The sequence below is a fragment of the Pleurodeles waltl genome, chromosome 1_2, assembly GCF_031143425.1.
Source record: "Pleurodeles waltl isolate 20211129_DDA chromosome 1_2, aPleWal1.hap1.20221129, whole genome shotgun sequence".
NCBI classification, from domain to species: domain Eukaryota; kingdom Metazoa; phylum Chordata; class Amphibia; order Caudata; family Salamandridae; genus Pleurodeles; species Pleurodeles waltl.
In genome coordinates, this window is record NC_090437.1 from 318,691,029 (window position 1) to 318,712,772 (window position 21,744).

Below are 21,744 nucleotides of genomic sequence, written 5' to 3' on the forward strand. Positions count from 1 at the left end.
GAGCCGGCGGTGTTGCGGCCGTGCGACGGGTGCAGTTGCACCCGTCGCGCTTTTCACTGTCTGCTATGCAGACAGTGAAAAGCTGCACGGGGCCCTGTTAGGGGGCCCCTGCACTGCCCATGCCAGTGGCATGGGCAGTGCAGCGGCCCCCAGGGGCCCCAGGACTCCCCTTACCGCCAGCCTCCTCCTGGCGGTGCAAACCGCCAGAAACAGGCTGGAGGTAGGGAAGTCATAATCCCCAGGGCAGCGCTGCTTGCAGCGCTGCCCTGGCGGATTATCACCGCCGGGGCTAAAACGGCGGGAAACTGCCGGCCCCGGCGGTGCGACCGCGGCGCTATCGCCGCGGTCGAAATATGGATCTCCGTACCGCCAGTCTGTTGGCGGTACGGACGCCACTTTAGCCCTGGCGGTCTCAGACCGCCAGGGTCGTAAAAACCACCAAAATCTCTTCACGCATAAACGGTTTGGCCTGCAAAACTACTGTATCTTTCTGTTATGGAACAGGCCCATCCTGAACTGACCGCTGACAACATTCCTATGTGGCAGGCATAAAAAAGACATGACTGCGCTTCATTCTTACCAGATCCCAGGAGTAATTCTGTGCCTCCGTACTGGTGGTGCTGTATTACTTAGCTATAATAAATGCTCATTGTGGTTACCTGGCCCCAGTGTCATGTCTATTCCTTCCAGAGGAGTGAATAACAGCATTACTCTGTTAGCAGTCTTGACACCTTGGGGCATATTTACAAGAAACGGGGGCATCAGTGCTGATGCGCCAATTTTCTTGAATCGCCCCTACCCACCCTAACGACACCATGGGTGCGCCGTATTTACAATAATGCGCACTATGGTGCAGATTAGGCCAATATCGTCAAAGTTTTGACGCAAGTGCCACAAAGGGCAAGGGGGCCTATTGATTAAAATGGGTGCGTCACTTGAGCTTTGAGCAGGCATTAAAAATGATGTAAAAAATGACCCAGTGAAATCTTGTAGATTTCACTGCACCATTTTTGCGGGCCTACTAATGCCAGAACCCCCTCTTGCATACATTATGCCTGACATAACCATAACATAGTATAAGTGGTCACAAAGTGGCGCAATGCATGCAATGCACCACTTTATAATTATGGCATGGCAAAAATTACCTCCCTGAGCCACATTAGCGTTAATACAAAATAATGCTAGTATGGTGCAAGGAGGCGGTAGGGCCCTTCAAATCTGGCCCCTTGACCCTTGTGACTTGCTCAACACCCTTCTCCCTGCTGTGGGCGACGTAGTCTGAGTTAGGCAGCACAGAAGGAATGGAGAAGTTCCAGAATAATCAAAGTCAGTATTTGATGACTTCTTCATCAGCCAGATAGAGCAGTATTGAGTTTTTGGTTGCCAAGTCTGTCTCCTTTATTACAGACAGGTAATTTTCTAGGCAAGTTACCCACGGCTTCCATCACAAGGCTACTGACAGTGGGGCAGATAGTAAGTCAAAAGGTATGATGGCTGCAGCAGCATTATTCAGCATGGCTGGGGTTTGCTGTTGATGACCTTCATGGTGAGACATGTGTTGAGTGGTATTAATGTTTCTGCAGTGTTCCTTGGAGCATTATGTCAAGTGCTACCTTATGTTGCTGACTTTTGTGCTTGACTTTCTGAAGTGTGAAAAAAACAGTGCGATGGGGTGCATAACAAGAGCCGTAAGAGACTTGGGGGCAATAGGTGGATGATATATGTCAGCTCCTAGAGGGCTCTGTGTGCAGTCTCTTGGCCCCCGCACCGTCCATGTGTGGCCCTCCACAGCACAGTCCAACTCAAATTACCACAGCCACCTTTGAAGGACAAGTAGCAAGTATATAAGCTACAGTCCAGGCAACGTGCATGTGTGGCTGACAATCAGCCTTCCAAACCAATCACATCATGCCAGATATACCACAGCAAAGGCACCACCTACCAGTGTCATGTTGGGGGTCTAGCGCGGCGACCCAACAGGTGGGCTGGTCGTGTCCAGCAACCGTGGATCAACCATTATTTCTGCCACGTGACAGAGTTGTCCGATTCAGCAGCAGCTACCATGATTCGCTGCGAACAAAAACATCAGTTTGACTGAGGAGCTCCATCAGGCCACAGGGAATGTGCTCCAGGATGTAGGACATTGGTGCTTCTATCACAGAGATGGCAGAGCATGCGAGGTATCATGAGGCACGTGACTGCAAATTATCCTCATTCCCATTGTTGTATGTTAGGATGACTGCATTGGAAAGCCCACATATCTAGACCTCTATGACAGAAAAGCATACACATCAACATCTGGTCTCGGCTCACACATGCTAACATGCGCATCTGCACCCGTTTATTAAATATCACCTCTGATGTCGCTAGGATGAAACCATTTCCTAACTAGGTTTGAGGGGTGCAGGAGTCCACCATTTTCGACACATCCCTTCTGTATAGATCTATGGACATAATTCCAGGGACATGACTGGGCAGTTCACTGGCTGTGGTCCACTTACTGTGCTGGGTGTACTGTACTGTTTCAAAGTTTAGGACTTTCCTCTGCCTGAGATAGTCACAGTCATACAGCCCTGTGGAGACGGTGGCAGCGGCAAACAAAAGATTGAATCTGCCTGAAATCAGCCACAGAGATTGAGTCTGATAAATGAATGAGCTAAGACATACAACTGTGCTAAGCTCATGTGTGCTGAGCACATAAAATAACATATGCAAAGTAAACTGTTCTACAGTATTTAGGGCATGATTTAAGAAAAGTGGTGCTGCATCCAATGCAGCGCCACTTTTCTAGCATCCCCTCCCCCCGTGGCCCTCTAACGCCACCATGTGCGCACCGTATTTAAGATACAACATACCATGGTGGTAGTTAGAACAATAGTGTCAACATTTTTTATGCTATTGTGATGCTTTGCTACACTAGAGTAAAAAATGTTGACGCTAGTGTAGCATAGTGCAAGGAGGCCCATTGATTTAAATGGGTGCGTCATTTTAACACCTTCTCTGAGCAGGCCTTAAAAATGACAGAAAAAATGGTGCAGCGAAATATTTTAAATTTCAATGCACCATTTTTTCAGGCCTCCTAAAGGAAGAATGCCCCCCTTTGCATACATTATGCCTGGTGCAAGCATAATGTGGAGCAAGGGGTTACAAAGTAGAGCAATGCATGCACCACTTGGTAAATATGGCGCAGGGAAAAGGCTACCTTAGCGCAAAACAAATGACGCTAAGGCGGTGCTAAAGTGGCGCTAGAGGCTCTTAAAACTGCCCCTTAGTGTCAACACAACTCACTGCTATTACCTTTTGGTGGGCCTAGGTGAGTTTCAAACTATGGCCCATATTTAGTTTAAGAGGGGGGCATTCCCCTGTTGGGGGGGACGGACAAATGGCGCAAAGAAAACTAAGAGATTTCTTTGCATCATTTTTTCTGGTATTTTTAACGCCTGCTCAGAGCAGTCATTAAAAAGGGGCTCCCGTTGTTTTCAATGGGTCCCTATGTACAGTACATCAATAGTGTTAAAAATGTTGATGCTATTGCCTCCTACCCTGCGCCATGGTGCGCTGTATTTTAAATATGGCGCACACATGGTGGCGGTAGGGGGCGCTAAGGGGCGCAAGGAAATTGGTGCGATATATCTGCAAGACATAGCCTGCGCCAGGAATAGGTGAAAGGTAGCTTGAATACACCTGGCTACAGCAATGTCGCACATATTTCAATTAGGAACCTGACATCACAGCTTTATGTCACCGAGATTGACTCTGCACAAACAGACTCATAAGGAATTTGGGCATTTTCCAATATGCTGGGACTTCTGAAGACAGCGATGAGAAGAATCTGTTACACACCATTTGATTCTCCGTGCATGGCCGGGCGCTGAACTTCGAGTGATTATCTTCACTTCAACCGGCTGATGGACTATATTGAGTATTTTATAGTACTCATTAGTCAGTGAATTGCCAAATGACACTCACTAGGACTTTGGTCGAACTTAGGGGATGTTTTGCTTCTTGTGCTTCGCCCACTGAACTGTTAACCAGCTGTGCCACCAAGCTCTTCTGGATAATGGATAAACAAGGTGAAGGTACAGGGATGCAGTATATAGGTTCAGAAAATGAATTCCTAAGAAAGCTGGTATTGCTTCCGTGAATGTAGGAATTAGGAATTTGATCACTGAAGTATGTTCGAGCCTTACCGCACTGCTCCCTTTTTTGGTTCCAGTTCACAGGGTTACGCCTTTGGTGCGTGTTCTGCAGGCCTCAGGGATTCAGCTTGCCTCCCAAGCTCAAGGCTAACATCAGGTACCCAGGCCAGCTGAAACCATATGACTTGAGTAAGATGTGAATTGGGATGTGATGAAAAGAGTGGGTGGCAAAATGAGTCATCCCAGACAGGGTGGTTAAGCATTACTACAAGGTGGTCCGGGCTCCAGGATGCTCCCATTTGTACTCAAATCCTCAGCAATCAGGTGATTTACATACCTGAACGTGCCTTACCTTCTCCTGTAGCAAAATCAAATCCTTAATCTAGACACTGAGGGGCCACATACACTGGTTCAGCCAACATTAATACCATTAATTAACTGTATGCCTGTGATCTGTCTTGCAATTGCCTGCTAATATTTTTGCAGACTCCAGTACCCACGGACCTGCTCTTCCCTCCACATTTTCCAGCTGAGGCTCTGCCACTTTCATGCCAGCAGTAGTGAATTCCACTATTAGGTCCAAGCCTAGGTCCAGACAGTACTGTTTAATTTACTAAATATTCTGAAAGATTCCCTGGTAATGCATTCCCCCAATTGCTCACCACTGGCTTTGCATTTTGTAACTCACATTTGCTTGCTTTCTATTTGCTGGCTTTATTTGGTTTAGGCTGTACAGCTTGAGTTAGTCCCTCCTGTGGAGCATAACTTGTTTACTTTGCTCCTTGCATTATTCCAAGAGCGTTTGCTTTCTGTAAACGACCTTGACATTTTGCTCTTAGCTTGTCACATTTTCTGTGCATTAGAAGACAGAGGTCAAATGTTAGGCTCTGTTTGTCCGAGTAAGCTGAGCCTTTATTTTTCTTTCTCTGACTTCAAAGTGAGAGGATTTACGTGACAATCTTGCTGGAGTTTCGGAAAGGAAAGGCTTTATTCCAGCAAACAAAACAATTATATGTCTGTAAATAAACTGTAGAGATATTTCAGAATATATCAGAATTAGGAAAGCACAAACGAAGCACATTTTTGTAGTTTCGAAGTGTGGTGGAAAACAATACTTTAATACAATCTAAAAAAATCAGTACACTAGGTGATGCCGATTTCCACACATTATCCTTTGTACGCTGCATAGTTTTATCAGTAAAACTGTATGCCTGTGAGAATGTAATGGTAATTTCAATTGATTATGGCCCTTATTATGACATTTGCGGTAAGTCCCACTTACCTCCATGCTGACTGCCGCCAACATACCACCGCTGCAGCGGTTTACCGCTACCCATATTATGACCCACACATAGCAATCCGTCACTATACAGACATACATACAAGTCCGACAGCCCAAAGGTCAGTGATAAACTGGCGGTAGCGAAACCCACACAGTTACGCCAACAGAACTACGCCCATCACATTATGACTCACGAATCATCGCGACAGACATTCAACTGCGGTAAACCATTGGTGGTACATACCGCCACGCTCAAAATACACACACACATACAAAACAACACCACATTGGACAATTCAAACTGCACACACCTGACACACACCACACCGACACCACTATAAAACACACACACACATTACCCACAATCCTTTATGACTCAAAACAATTGACAACTGAGAGAGAGACGCACCAAGAACACCCACAGAACCAGAGCCACAGAACACCATCACCCATACATGATCCACGCACCTTACAGCACACACCTCAACACATCACCCCACACACCCTCACACACACCACTCACACTACACCAAAAGCCCCACAAAGACACTCCAAGTTCTCAGAGGAGGAGCTAAGGGTCATGGTGGAGGAAATCATCTGGGTAGAGCCACAGCTATTCGGATCACAGGTGCAGCAGATATCCATTGCTAGGAAGATGGAGATATGGCGGAGAATCGTGGACAGGGTCAACGCCGTGGGACAGCACCCCAGAACAAGGGATGACATCAGGAAGAGGTGGGACGAACTACGGGGAAAGGTGCATTCCGTGGTTCCAAGACACCAGATAGCTATACAGAGGACTGGCAGTGGACGCCACCTCCTCCCCCACAACTAACAACATGGGAGGAGCAAGTCTTGGCAACACTGCATCCTGAGGGCCTGGCAGGAGTAGAAGGAGGACTGGACTCCGATAAGTCAAATCTCTATTACTATCCCACCCTTACCTGCATGCCGCCACATACCCCCACCCCTACCCTCACCTCCATCACTCCACCACTTCACATGCACCCCACCATCACAACTCACCCATCCCAATACCAAGCCCTGCATGCATCACCAATGCATTGACATCCCTCACAGCCCTGCATGGACACCCATCACTAAAGCATGCATATTTGAGACAATCACCTAGCCTACAAAATCACTACTCATACAAGGCAAAGCTGACAGGGCAATCACAACCATACAGGGCAACACGCCCATGCACAAGATGTCACACGCAGAAACAATAACACTGCATTTACATCCCCACAGGTCCCCCACACAGTGTCACCGGAGAGGAGGTGCCAGCAACATCCAGTCCCCTTCCAGAAGAGGCCCACAGTGATGAAAGCAGCTCTGGACGCCTGGATCTGGATGACCCACCTGGCCCATTAGGGATCTCCGGACAGTCGGTTACCCAGGCACAGTCCCATACCACTACAGAGCTTCCCCCTCAGGGAACACCACCACAGCACCCACCCAGTGGGCCCATACCTCTGTCCCCAGGACACATCAATCAGCAGTGTGTTCACCACTACAGGGACCCCAGGCCACCCCACAAACACAGGATGATCAGGGACCTGGGGTTAGTGGCAGTGGGCACACGGTTCTGGGGTCAGATACACAGGACAACAGGGAAGCTGGGAGGACTGCTGTGCGACAGGGGGAGGACAGGCCCAGGGAACCGACTCTCCAGGAGGCACTCACCAACATCGTGGGAGCACATCACCATTCCCAGGAGACGATGGCCCAGATCCTGTACAAGTTGCAAGAGACCCGGCGGCTGCAGGAGAGACAGTACCTGGGGATCAGGGAGGACCTGAAGGACATCGACCCCACCCTGGTCACCATTGCAGGGGTGGTGGCAGGCATGGCCAACACCATGAGGGAGGCAGTGGCACACCACCGGCCCCTGACACTAGCCACACCGATGAACAGCCCTCCACCTCTGCTGACGCTAGTGAACAGGAGGCCCCGCCACAGGAACAATAGGCCACCAGCACCCCTCCCCCTGCAGAAGGAGAACCACCAGGCAAACGGTCCCTGCGATCCAGGCAGAAGTCAGATAACATTGCCAAGACCCCCACCAGGAAATAAGACTCTCCTGATTGTCACCTTTGTGTTCCACTCTGTCACCCTGTCCACCTTGAACTGCCATTCCTTCCCTTCCTCTGCCCCCTTGGACAATACACTTGTGATAAAATAGACTGGACTCTATCCTGGACTTTCCTCCACCATCAACCCAGCCCATTGCACATACACCTCCACTTATTAGCACTGAAGTAAACACCCTTTGAAAAAATAAAAGTATGCAGTATGTCAAATGCTTTGACTATGTATTCGTTTAACAAGGTTTAAACACTGCAATACAACTGTACAGTAATGTATACGTAGGAATGACCTGTAGTTGGCTACAGTCAACACACCAGGTGCCAGAGTGGGGCACAGCTATCTGAAAATAGAGATGTGAAAGGGTACAGTAAGTGGCCATAGAATTGTGAGAATCTGCCTGCCATGTACAATGTCAAATACAAAACTGTCAATGCAAAGGGAAGTTAGTGTCTTACCTGTGTGTCACTGGAAGTACTGTTGTATAATAGCTGTTCTGTTGTCCTTATTCTCATCCTCTGCCTCCTCATCTTCACTGTCCACAGAGTCCACTACTGCAACACGCCCATCTCCAGCCTGTGGCAGCCTGTGGCGACATGCCACGATTATCTGGCACACCTTCTTGGGTGAATAGTACAGGGATCCGCCTGTTAGATGGAGGCAACAAAACCTGCCTTCAGGAGGCCAAATGCCCTCTCTATAATTCTCCTTGTTCGCCCATATGCCTCATTGTAACGTTCCTCTGCCCTTGTCCTGGGATTACTCACAGGGGTCAGTAGCCATGAGAAGTTGGGGTAACCAGAGTCACCTGCAAATATCGAGGGACAACTGTTAGACACACTAACCCTTAGGGCCCACCCCATACACCAACATACACTGGGTGGGAACCAGGGCTCACCTATTAGCCACACCCGGTGCCTCTGGAGTTGAGCCATCACATATGGGATGCTGCTATTCCTCGGGATATAGGCATCATGCACAGAGCTAGGATACTTTGCACTGACATGGGAGATGTACTGGTCCGCAGGCACACTAGCTGCACATTAATCGAGTGAAAGCTCTTTCGATTTCTAAACACCTGTTCATTTCTCGGGGGGGGACAAATGCAATATGTGTACCATCAATAGCCCCAATAATGTTGGGGATATGTCCCCTTGCACAGAAGTCAGCTTTCACTGTGGCTAAATCCTCCACCTGGGGGAAACAATGGAGCTGCACATGTGTTTAATCAGGGCAGACAACACTCTGGTCAGCACTATTGAGAACATTGGCTGAGATATTCCAGCTGCCAAGCCCACTGTCACTTGGAAGGAGCCACTTGCCAAGAATTGGAGCACAGATAGGACTTGCACAAGAGGGGGATCCCAGGGGGCTGATGGAAAGCAGATATCAGGTCAGGCTCCAGTTGGGCACACAGCTCTGTGATTGTGGCTATGTCCAGTCTATAGGTGAGGATGATGTGCCTGTTTTCTATTGTTGCCAAGTCCACCAGGGGTCTGTACACAGGGGGATGTCTCGAACTCCTATTCATCCACATCGTTTGTAATCTAGGGGGCAAAACGGGGAGCAGATGGTCTGTATACCACATTCCCAAACACTACACTGCATTGCATGTTGTGACTGTAACAGTATGTTGTTGTATAGGCCCAAATGGTGACTATGTGAACTGTGATGCAGTTAGGTGCCATGGCCTGCCCCCCACCTGAAATGGCGTCCGCCTGTCCTGTGTGGATGGACATGTGGAAATGATGTAATGCCGCTGACGTTGTGCGCCATTGCGGGAGGCGGTCGAGTACCACTGTGCAACTCCTCATTGGTTGTCATTTGGCCCAATGGGTTACAGTGGCCAATGATGATGTACGCCGGCGGTGACGGTACGCACTGCCGCGGACGTGACCGCCATTTTCTATCTGTTCACTCACTTGCTACCTGACCTTCAACAGGAGAGGGCCTACACTGCAAGTGCTGCTGCGACCTGTGTCTGAAACCGACCATGGCTCGTATCACTGGGGAAAGGGCCCCTAGCCTTCACCGCTGTGGAGTTGGAGAGAGTGGTGGATGGGGTCCTACCCCAGTACCGAATGCTGTATGGGCCTCCAGACCAACAGGTGAGTACGCTGTGAGCACAATGCAAGGGGCATGGATGCATGGAGTGCTGTGTGTGAGGGCCTTGTGTGGGGGGCTTGGTGAAAGGGTTCTGGGCAGCGTGCTGCATGTATGGTGGGCAATGTATGTGCATAAGGGGATGTGAGGGCTATGATGGGCCATGAATGTAACAGGCCGGCCGGTATGACTGATTCCTTTTTCTATGTTTCTTTTTCTGCAGGGCAGCGGCCATCAGAAAAAGGGTATATGGTGTGCAATTGCCAAGGATGTGCGGACCCAGGGGGTCTACGGCAGGCGGAGCACCCACTGTCAGAAATGGTGGGAGGACCTAAGACGCTGGGCAAGGAAGACGGCGGAGGCCTAGCTGGGGATGGCCTCCCAACGAGGAAGGGGTGCCTGTTGAAACCTGACCCCCCTGATGGCCCGCATACTGGCAGGTGGCCTATCCTAAGCTAGATGGGCGCTTGAGGGCATCACAGCAGCCACAAGGGGGTGAGTACAGTTTCTCAATATACTACTTGCTCGTGGTGGGGTGGTCTCCGGGTGGGGGATGTGGGCCTGTGGGTGCCCCTAGGCCAGGCCGGACATTGCAGGGTAGGTCCCTTATTGGGCAGGGTATGATGTGAACCACCTCCAACCAAGCTAGTAGGCAGCCACTACTGGGCAGGGGTCTGTGAGTGTCAGGTATGCTGCTATTGGCGTTAGGTATTCCTGTCCATGGGCTGGTGACTAGCATTGTGACTGGTAGTGCATTGCCTAGTGCGTAGGGCTGTTCCTTGTGTGTGTGTGTCTTGTGTACACCAACAATGGTGTTGTTGCTTCCATTGACCAAGTGTATCCTTTGTCTCTCCCCCCCTTTTTATTTTGTCACCTTGTCCTTATGTGCATTAGAATCATCTGGTGGAGGAGCAGAGGCACCGGCGACGGAGGGAGCTGCATCCCACAGGGGCCATGAGGCCGAATCCACCAACAGTGAGGGCACTAGTGGGACAGAGGGCGAGGGGAGTACCACGGCGGAGACAGGAGGGGACAGTTCTGACAGTGACACCTCCTCCGATGGAAGCTCCCTGCTGGTGGCAGATGCCTCTGTGCCCACCCCAACTACAGGTACAGCCGCGACCCCCGCACCAGCACTGCCCTCCCAGCAGCCCCTCAGCGAGTTTCCCCTGCCTGCTCACCCAGGAGCGTGGGCATCTCCTTCGCCCCAGGCACCTCAGGCCCTGCCCCAGTAAGCCCTGCTGCCCTGAGTGAGGAGGCTATTGACCTCCTACGATCCATCTCTGTTGGGCAGTCAACCATAGTGAATGCCATCCATGGGCTGGCAGGCCATTTACAACAAACAAATGCATTCCTGGAGGGCATTCACTCTGGCATAGAGGCCCAACAGAGATAAATCCAGACTGTGGCCTCCCAACTGATGGCAGCCATTGTCCCTGTCTCTAGCCTCCCCCCTCCAACTTCCTTTATCCATTCCCATTCCCCTCAACCCCAACCTATCCCAAGCACACATTCAGACCAGCATGCACCCAAGACAACACACAGGAGTGGCTCAGACAAACACAAGCACCACACATCATCTCACAGACATTCACACAAACACCATCCAGATGCAGCCATACCAACATCCACTGCCTCCCCTGTGTCCCCCTCCTCCTCATCATCCAGCACCCTCCCAGTACCGTCTACATTCACACCTGCATGCACTACATCCTCATCCAATACCCCCATCACCATCATGCCTATGACTACACACCCCTCACTGGCAGTCACCACCCCCACATCCATGTACACATCCCCTGTGTCCTCTTCCACTGTGTCTGTGCCCCCTCTTCCAAAAGTACACAAACGCAAGCACTCAGACACCCAACAGCCATCCACCTCACAATAGCATCCAGCCCATGCACCTGCACCCAAACACAGCAGCAGACAGACACCTCCTACAACCACAAACCTTCACCCTCTTCCCGCCCCACTGTCCCTAAAAAGCTTTTCCTCTCCGCCGTTGACCTCTTCCCTACCCCTCCCTTCCTTGTCCTTCACGTTGGGCCAGGGTGGTCAGAACCCAGGCGAGCACCTCAGCCAATCAGTCCACGGCCACAGTAGTGTCGGCAGCTGCTGAAGGTGTGAGAGGCTCCAGGGAACCAGCCATCAGCATTGACAGTGTGCCTGCACCAGCTGCCAAGGGGAAGGGGAAGGAGGCACCAACAGCTGCCAAGGGGAAGGGCAAGGGGCCTGCACATGCAGGCAGGAAGGACAGGAGACCTGGTTCTGGGACTGATTCTGAGCCCCCACCACCAACCATGGCGGTTCAGCCGTCCGAGGCTGCAGGGGAAGGGCTGGAGCCTCCCCCCACCACTGGCATCCCCAACACCAGCACTGCCACCAGCACCGCCACCCACCACTGCCAGCAGCAGCAGCCCCAGTGGGCAGCCGTCCAAGGCTGCAGGGGAAGGGCTGGAGCCTCCCCCCACCACTGGCATCCTCGACACCAGCACCGCCACCAGCACCACTGCCAGCAGCAGCAGCCGCAGTGGGAAGAGCTGGAGCCTCCCCCCAACACTGGCATCCCCAACACCAGCACCACCACTGCCACTACTGAGCAGCCATCACCGCCAGCGGGCAGTGTGTAGCCCTGTCTCCATGGGCTGTAGTGCGTCCTGGACCCAGAAAATCCTGTAGGTGTGACACCCAGGTGAGAGGCTGTGACCTTGCACTTCCCAAGTGCTGCACCACAGGACACAAGGCCCCCTGCAGAACCAGTGGAGAAGGCATCCACTCACCCCCTCCTTGCCAGGATGAAGCACACTGGGCACAAGGCCCCCTCCAGAATTAGTGGAGAAGCCATCCACTCACCCACTCCTTGCCAGGATAAAGCACACTGGGCACAAGGCCCCCTCCAGAACCAGTGGAGAAGCCATTCACTCACCCCCTCCTTGCCAGGATGAAGCACACTGGGCACAAGGTCCCCTCCAGAACCAGTGGGCAAACCACCCACTAGAGAGACTGTGGCTTTGCACTCCCCAGGACCAAGCAGTGTGCAAACCACCCACTTGAGAGACTGTGGCTTTGCACTCCCCAGGACCAAGCACTGGGCAAACCACCCACTAGAGAGACTGTGGCTTTGCACTCCCCAGGACCAAGCAGTGGGCAAACCACCGCTTGAGAGACTGTGGCTTTGCACTCCCCAGGACCAAGCAGTGGGCAAACCACCCACTAGAGAGACTGTGGCTTTGCACTCCCCAGGACCAAGCATTGGGCAAACCACCCACTTGAGAGACTGTGGCTTTGCACTCCCCAGGACATCGTACAGGGCATGTAGCCCCCTCCAGGACCAGTGGTGTTGTACCGTCTTCCAGCTGAGGTGCCCCCTATTCCCGTCCCCCTGAGGTACCTGTGTATTTTCAACCTGATGCCCCTGCAGTGTTCTCTCCGTGTTGTTGCAGGAGTCAAGTGGGGCCTTGGCCTATGTGTTGTGGCCCTGTGGCCCACAGACATTGACGACTGGGCAGTGTCCCTTCATTTGTATATATGTATATACTGTTTTGATTTTGAAGCACAATTTTCTAGTATTTTATCTTATTACACTCACTTTAATCTATTCCTTTTGTCCTTGCATTATTCCTGAGGGGTACGGGATGTAAATGTAATGTTACTGCATCTGTTTGTGTGTATGGTGTTGGGGGTGGGGTTGTTGTGTGTTGCGTGTGTGTCACTCTCTTTTCCCTCCCCTCTCCCTTGTGTGCTAGGCGGCAGTACTCACCGTGGTAGTCTTCGCCGGCGTTGCTGTTCGTAGTGCATTGGGTGGCATACAAGCACGGGGAAGATGTGCAACTCGGGCTCCATGGCATTGTGGTTCTTCCTTGAGTCTCCAGAGGTGAGTCCTTTGCCTTCTGTGTACTGTTTCCGCCGTGCTTTTGATGTCGTTGGTACCGCCCTGGAAAAGGTGGCGGGTAGGCCTGTTGTAATACAGTGGGCGGAACATTGTCTTCCACCTGGCTGTTGGCGGTTACCGTTGTGGTGCTTGTTGCTACCGCAGTGGCGGTCGGTGTGTTAAAGTGGCTGTCTGTGTGGGCTTTTTCCGCCGTGGTCATAATTCCATTTTTTTTACCGCCGGCCTGTTGGCGGTATTACCGCTGCTTTATCACTGACCTCCAGGGTTGTAATGGGCCTATGATTTGTCTATAATGGCTGTGTGCTACTACTCCAAACATACTCAATGTGAGAAAAGGCCTCTTTTTGACATGGTTAGCCCCCCACTTTTTGCCTGATGTTGATGTGTCCTATAAGTTGCAGTGCCCAGGGCCCCTACTAACCAGATTCCTTGGGCCAGAGCTCTTTCCCTAAATCTGTTGTGTTGCATTGGCTCAACTGGATACACTCAAAACTACCGCTTTAAGTCCCTAGTAAGTGGATACCTATGTGCCTAGGGCAAAGGTACTAGGGGTAGGCCCCTGAGGGCAGCAGCATTGTTTGTGCCACCCTCTAGGGCCTTTCACCCTGATGCACCCACACTGCCATTGCAGGCTGAGTGTCCTGTTGCAAACCTAAAATGGAAACTCAACATGGCACACTGCCTGTGTGCCCTGTCCACTACACACTTCATGCAATATAGATAAGTCAGCCCTCTGGCTGGCCTTCCAGCCCTAAGGCAGGGTGCACTATACTGTATGTGAGGGATTAGCTGCATGAGCAATATCCTCCCACTGTGTCCTTGCCAAACCTGAGACATAGTGAGTGAACAGAGCAGCCATTTTAAATGCATGTGCTGGACATTGGCCACTATGAGTTTCACAGCTACCTGATGGCCACTCTGAGCCCTCGGTTGTTTGGTAACAAACAACTCAGAATGACAAATCCAAACTGGTACCAGTGTTGTATTTAATATAAAATGTACCCAGAGGTCACCTTAGAAGTGCCGCTGCAAAAGCTAACTACCCTGGCATGGTTGCTGGCCAGTCCCAACCAGCCTGCCATTTCCAGACACAAGTCTGTACATCTAGAGCCCTTTGGGATACAAGACAAAGCCCTTCCAGGATGGAGTTGCTAACACCCCTGCCCTCAAGAATGTGCACTTCCCTGTTAGTGAACTTTAAAGAGCTTACCGCCAACAGTGGGAAATTCAAGCCTAGGACAGGAGAAGTGGCCCTACCAAGCATGTACCACCCCTAAAGTGTTGCATGCGGGGTGGACTCTCCATTTAATTTTCCTCCATCTTGGATGGAAGGTAAATAGTCAATCAGGTATAGGGATGTGACCTCTGCCCACGGAAGTGGTCACTTACTGGGTGTAGCCACCCTAAGGTAGATGACCGATTGGTCATTACCAGATTTCCCTTAAAACGCCCACTAAATACAGTATTTAGTGGGCAGCTCTAGACCAAGAACTCAGATTCAATGGACAAAAGAAGACCAGGAACAACAAGATCCGAAGAACATCTGAAGGCACGAGAACTATGGACCTGCTGCACACAGAAAAGGTGCCAAACCTAGCCTGCTGCACCCAGGTCCTGGCAATCCCCGCTGAGGAGTTGCTGGATAACTGGACAACTCTACAGAAACCCCAGAGGACCTCCAGGCTTCGCAAATCACCAGAGAACTCCCTCCAGAGTGGAGGGTACCTTTCTAAAGCACAGCGTGCCCACCGATGACCTCAACCAACTTGCAAAAAGAAGAACCTGGTAAACCAACTGTGTGACTTACTGTGTATTTTAAAAGGTTATCCGCCATTGATTCCTATGGTGCGTAATTACACAGAGGAAGACTACTTTTATTAAGCTTTAAAAATCCATATCTCGAAAAGTACTGAACCAATTCTGATGATCTTAGTCTTAAACTTTATATGAAAATCTGAAGTATTTCTACACATTGGTCTTGAGGTATCCCTTTGAGCCTGTGAGTTGCAAGATTGATGCTGTGAGTATTGCAAATGATTTGCACTCCCCCAGGGTTGGCCTAACTGCTCGACCAAGCTACCATAAAAATTGGAGCATTAGGTGGTCTAGTGTTTACTCCTATAGACCAATGTGTGGTTGCCTGGCCTCCCTGCACAGCGGGCCTAGCTTTGCACACTACATAGAGAGCCAGCCTCCTACATGGCACTGATGGGAATTACAGTGAGTGCAGATGTGCTCTTTGTGAAAGAGCAAAATGCAGTCACTGCGAGTGAACTCATCCAGTGACTGAAGTAGGCTGAACCACTGCCCCATGCTATATGCTGTAACGGATGTAAACAGAATGTGAATGACACAACCTCAGACCGATGGATGAAGAGAGCTGACTGAAAGCCTCTTTAAATATGTATATTATACACACAATTTTAGTATAGTCGAAAGGCATTGTCTAATGCCAGACTCAAAAACATGTTGGAGGTTTCAGAGCACATAATCTAACTTCCCACATAAAAATAAAAAATGCAAGGAGGGCTATAGTGTACTGTAATTCTACACTCTCATCACAACCTTAGAAACAATACCAGCATTGGCAAAGCCAATAAGTCTCACCTCCATGATCTATTGGCTTTGCCAATGTTTTTAGACAATACTGGACAGTGCCAGGAGAAAAGGCAAGGGGCCACATGTACAAATCATTTTTCTTGTCACAAACGGGATGATGTGCAGAATTGGACCATTTGCGACTATAAAAATGTTTTTGGGGATGTACAAAGCCTAATTTGCGATTTGTTAACTTATTACCGAATCGCAGTTTGGGTTTTGCGGTTTGGTATTAGGAAGGGGCGTTTTGAGGGTGTCCGTTCCTAATACCGAATGTGAAAGGTATGTATGATTTTTTGTGATCATGAATGCAGTAGTAAAACAATCTCAGTTAACACCAATTTAAAATTGGTGTTAACATATTCGCAAATGTGAAGACCTTCCCCTTTGTAAATGAAAGTGCAATTATTTTTAAAAACTGCTTTATTTAAACAGCAGTCACAGACATGGGGTCGCAAATCATGACCTACCTCAAGAATATTGATGAGGTAGGTCATTTGCGACCCCATTGGGAATCTAAAACAGTGTACTTAACACTGCTGTACATTTTGTTTTGCGACTCGCAATTTGTGATTCCCAAACGGATCGCAAATTTGCGAGTGGCAAAACAAAAGGTCACACATTTGGTTCTAAATGCTTTTTGCATGCTGTGCAGCATCAACCAAAAAAGAAAAACTAGGCACAATGGCAGAAATGGTGCCCGCATCATTCCCCTGGTATATATGCATTGTAATGCATGCACACTCTTACATAATCTCAAATGTGTGAACCAGTGGAATGAAATGACTGCCATTTGCACTGGTTTTTCATTTACCAATCCAAATGGTGAATGCCACATGGATTGATAAATAAACTAAATAGATTTTGTTTTGCATAAAAGCTGATTTTTTTACAAAAGGACTGCAGGGTTGAAGGGAACAGAGGAGTGAGTGAGGGGGACAGGTGAGAGAGGAGGCGAAAAGCAGAGCATGAGAAAGACAGCAGTACAAAGGTGGGGAGAAGCACACAAAGGAAATAGGAATGATAGAAGCACAAGTTTAAGTGAGAGAGAGCAACATGTGGTGAGAGAGAAGCAAACAAGGGTGAGGGCAAAGTGGGGAAGTAGCACACACGGGAGAGATCAACACAAACTACTAAGGCAGGGGAAATACACAAGAGAGCAGCATACGTGTGACAACAACACAGAATGCTGGAGGATTTTGGGTGGGACACACGAGGAAGAGAGCTGGAAAACACATGAACTCTCATGGAGTGCATAAGCAAAAAGAAAAATGGCTCCACAAAAATGAGCAGTGGAAGGATACAAGTCAGCCAACCAAAGAGATCGTAAGGATGGAAAAGACAAACACAAGGACAAGGAAAGACATTGCAAACTAAGCAAGCAAATGAGAGTGGCAATAAAGTAACCAACGGTAAGCAATAGGGAGGCTGTAAGCCTCTGTAAGTACTTAGTAAGTCTGCAATAGGTTTTTCACAGCCAGACATCATGTGCAGTCTGGTAGGCAAGACTTAAAATCAGATGTGCTGTGCAACATCCTGTATTAGAAATGAGGTCGCTAGTTTGCAGTGGTTTACAACCTCTCTAAGTAGGAACCCTCACTCTAATCAGGGTAAGGGAGTCACACAGCTAAGATACCCCTGCTTACTCCATTTGGTAGCTTTGAACGAGCAGTCTGGCTTATCTCAAAAGCAATGTGTAAAGTATTTGTACACACGCACTCACACACACAGAGTAATAAAGTGAAAACACCACAAATGTACTCCACACCAGTTTAGAAAAATGTCCAATATTTATCTGAGTAAAACAAGAGCCAACATACACAAGCAAAGAAACACATTTTCAAAAATGAAATCTTAGTATAGTGCTTAGAAACACAATAACTCCAACTGGGGCTATCATGATGACTTGACAGAGTCATTTTCAACAGTCCGATGCCACTTGCGAGGAAGCGCGGGCCAGTCATGGAGTCACACGGATCCCAGATACAGTACCTTGGAAAATGAGGAAACAAAGACATTGCACAGAGTCGAGGAGGTGAGGCTTCGCTGAAGCTGGTGCAGTGTTGGTTCCTTACTGCTACCGGAGTGGTGAGGCATTGGCTCCTTACTGCTAGGCAGGGGAGGTGAGGCATTGGCTCCTTATGGTTACAGGGTAGGTGATGCAGTGTTGGGGGTGAGGCGTCGGTTCATTACAACAGGACAGGGTCATTGAATCCAGCAGGTCAACTGTGAGGCGTAGACTTTGCTGTGTCGCAATCACACCACAGGGCCACTGGTGCTGCGGCAGAGTCAGAGTATGGTGTCACTAACATCGGTGATATGGCACTCGGGCTCATGCTGTGGTGTGAATTCTGAGGTGCTGCGGCAGCGAGGGACCTGTGGCGTCTGTCGCTGTCTTTGCATGCAGCGGGGACCACCCCTCTGGTACAGGCAGGAGCCTGAAGTCAGACAGCAGCGTCGGTTCCGAAGTCGCTCTGGAGTTGATGTGCTTGTTTCTTCTTGATTACACTAGAACTCAATTCCAAGGGCCCAGGAACTGGATTTGGCACCACTTGGCAAGTCAGGACTCTCAGCAAGAGAACCCAGGTGCTGGCAGATTACGTTTTTGATGTCTCTGAGACTTCTTAGCAGGAGGCAACCTCAGTCCAAATGCTTGGAGAACCTTTGAAATCATGACTCAGAAACCAAAGTCCAGTCCTTTCACTCCCAGGACAGAAGCGGCAAGCAGCAGGCAAGCACAGCAAAGCAACAGGCAGAATGGCAGTCCCTTCTACAGCATCCAGCTCTTCTTCCTGACAGAATTTCCTTGGTCAAGAAGGATTCTAACTTAGTGGGGTCAGAGGTCCAGTACTAATACTCATTTATGTATTTGAAGTAGGCAAACATCAAAGAAAAGTCTTTGTAGTGCACAAGACCCTCCTTTTCCTGCCCGGCCCCAAACACACTCTAGGGAGTTGGAGACTGTTTTGTGTAAGGACAGGCACAGCCCTATTCAGGTGCAAGTGTCAGTTCCTCCCACTACTGTAACTCAAGTAGACCCATCAGGATATGCAGGACACACCTCAGATACCTTTGTGTGACTGTCTAGAGTGAATTCACAAACAGCCCAACTGTCATCCTGACCCAGATGTGTATTCCACAGACAGGCAGAGGCACACAATGGTTAAGCAAGAAAATGCCCACTTTCAAAAAGTATAATTTTCAAACTTACAATTTTAAAAACAACTTCACTAAAAGATGTCATAATGTGGCGATATATACCGCCAGCCTGTTGGCGGTACTACTGCCACATTATCACCAACCGCCGGGGTCATAATGGCCCCCTAAGTGTGGACTAGTTAGTAAAAGACTCAGACCCCAAAATTTGTTTGTGCACAGTGGACCTCTCAGAGGTACAGACCTCTAATTCTTGAAGATTTAGTGGCTTTATGCTGCACACTTCTCTCTTGACAGAAGTTCTGTTATGCTGACCTTTTCTCTGAAACCCCTCTAATATTAGAATAGTTAGTAATCTAGATTCAATGGTTAGGCAAGAGAATTTGATTTTTGATTTCAAACATCGAACCCTTTTCTTGATTTTCAGCGAGTAAATAATAAAGCTGTTTGAAACTTTAAGTTGGTCTCCGAGATTGAATGTGTGACTATTTGGTTGTGCAGTAATTAACTTAAATAAATTGATGTGAGTCTCCTCGTCCCTCAGAACAAAGACAGAAAAGATTCATCAGACTTAAGAATTGGAGATAGAGTTCAGGCTGGATCAGCAACATCCACAAAGAATTTGGGAAAGGGCCCAAATATTTGTAAAATCTAGCTCCACAATACATCTCAGCCAAATTCCTTCCCTTCTTGGCTGCAAAACTAATCCAAGAAGGAGCTTTTAAGTGGCTATAACAGATTACAGGAAGTACAAGGCTCACAAGTGTGCTTCTTCTTGAGATCCGAACCCAATCATGAACTCTGCAGGAAACGCCTGGAAATCGAACTCACTTTCTAAACGGGTCTACTGGATTGCTAAAGGCTGAAATCGCAGCAACAGCCCTATAAGTTTAGATACGCTCTCCCCTCCAATCACTTTCTTTAGATTCGTCACCGCCCTATCTTTCATAGCAATGTTACATGTAGCACCCTATAAAACTCTTAAATTAAAAAAACAGCTTAGCCGGTTAACATAGTTACTGCATAAATCTGTTTGTAGCTTGCAGGTTTTAATTCCAGTAAAAAAGCTCAGTGGGTAAATGTGCCTAGTACTGAGATTATGGTGTAACCATCAGGTCACAGGTCCTAATACTTGTGAAACAGGTCAATAGATTATATCATCTACTGCCTAGATTCGTGTACATTCTGCAGGTCATAGGCTCAATTCCTTGCTAGATAGTTCCTTTGGATCAATACAGTGATGGTGGGAGCTCTAAATAAGGTGATCCCTACTGCACAAATAAAGCATATTAAAAAAACAAATACATTGAAACATTCATTCTTAAAGTGCATCATTGCTGCCCACAAGCAAGACTACCACAAACTCTGCCCAGTCGAAGAACAATCTCTACTCCCCAGTCCCCACCCACATCCGGGGTCTAGATGCAGGGCCAGTGCCTGCATAACGCGAGGGAAGTCGACACCCCTTAGAGTGCCACCTAGAAGATGCACCTAATTCCTACTAAAGGCTTGAGACGTGCATTATCAGAGGCGGCTTACGGGTGGTGCCCCAGTGCAGCTGGACCTGGTGCTGACTTTGGTGGGGGGCGCTGTGTTTAAAAATAACTTATGGGTTTTAAAGCATGTGAACTTCCTGGCATGCCCAGTAGTTTCAGTCCACAATACAAATGTGAAGAAAACTGTTGAATAATGTTACTGCTAGTGAGAGATCAAATTTTGTTAAGTGGTAGTTTTGACTCATCATAAAGTAGCACAGAGTGTTAGTGTGCCTGCTGCAGATAGCGCACCATGGAGATCACAAAATGAGTGTGAGTGAACTATGAGAAGCACTTTAAAAAATCATGGAAGAAATGTCAGAGAGGGACCTAGGAGAGATGAGGGGCACTCTTGGGGAAAGTGGTAGTGAGGGAATTTGTGGAGAAGGAGGTCATGTGTGGGGGAGGCTCCAAAAGGCAGGGTTGGGTTGCAAATAGGCAAAGTAGGCACCGGCCTATGGGCCCCACTCCTTTTAGGGGCCCAGCGTTTTGCTTCACTAATGACCGAGATGAAACACTCATGCACTGTCAAAAATCTCTTGAATGCACTTCTTAGTCTAAAAAATACATTTATGAATTCACTCTGCAAAGTTCGTAGAGGAGATTAACATGCTGAAAGCACACATGGTCACAGCAATGAAATGAAAACATGTACAAATGATTCTCCACTGCAATATACACAGCAAATATATGTATCTGTATTACAATGCAACACAAACAGTGAATTAAAAATGCATAACCATGAGGCCTGGGTAATCTGCATCATCTCCCTCCTTATCAGCATCAGACCTCCAGATCCCAGAATAGATAGTGGAAAGAGAGATCAATTATCCTAACGGGAAGGATGATACACCTCAGCATCCTGAGTATGTCCGAGATCTGAGTAACTCCCCGGTCCATCTGGTCTCGGCCTTTAATATACTTTAAACAAACAAATGCTGGCTA